Here is a 765-nt window from a genome sequence, read left to right on the forward strand (position 1 = left end):
GGGGCACTGTCCCCAAGGGGTGACAGGGGGTGTCCCTGTCCCCGTCCTTGTCCCTGTCCCTGTCAGAGGAGGTGACAGGAGGTGACACTGCCCCTGTCCCTGTCACAGGAGGTGACAGGAGGTGACACTGTCCCTGTCCCAGGAGGTGACACTGCCCCTGTCTCTGTCCCAGGGGGTGACAGGGGGGGACACTGTCCCTGTCCCCAAGGGTGGCACGGAGAGGTGGTGGGTGGCACTGTCCCCAAGGGTGACAGGGGGTGTCCCTGTCCCCGTCCTTGTCCCTGTTCCTGTGCAGGAGGTGACAGGAGGTGACACTGTCCCTGTCACAGGAGGTGACACTGCCCCTGTCCCTGTCCCAGGGGGTGACGGGGTGACACTGTCCCTGTCCCAGGAGGTGACACTGCCCCTGTCCCTGTCTCAGGGGGTGACAGGGGGTGACACTATCCCTGTCACAGGAGGTGACACTGTCCCTGTCCCCGTCCCCACCCCTGTCCCTGTCCGTGTCACAGGAGGTGACAGGAGGTCACAAGGGGTGACAGGGGGTGGCACTGTCCCTGTCCCTGTCACAGGAGGTGACACTGTCCCTGTCCCCACCCTTGTCCCTGTCACAGGGGGTGACAGGGGGTGACACTGTCCCTGTCCCTGTCTCTCTGTCCCTGTCACAGGAGGTGACACTGTCTCTCTCCTGTCCCCATCCCTGTCCCAGGAGGTGACAGGAGGTGACACTGTCCCTGTCCCTGTCCCTGTCCCCGGGGCCGGCGCGAG

Source organism: Corvus brachyrhynchos, unplaced genomic scaffold (genome assembly GCF_000691975.1).
Source record: "Corvus brachyrhynchos isolate BGI_N302 unplaced genomic scaffold, ASM69197v1 scaffold579, whole genome shotgun sequence".
Taxonomy (NCBI): Eukaryota; Metazoa; Chordata; class Aves; order Passeriformes; family Corvidae; genus Corvus; species Corvus brachyrhynchos.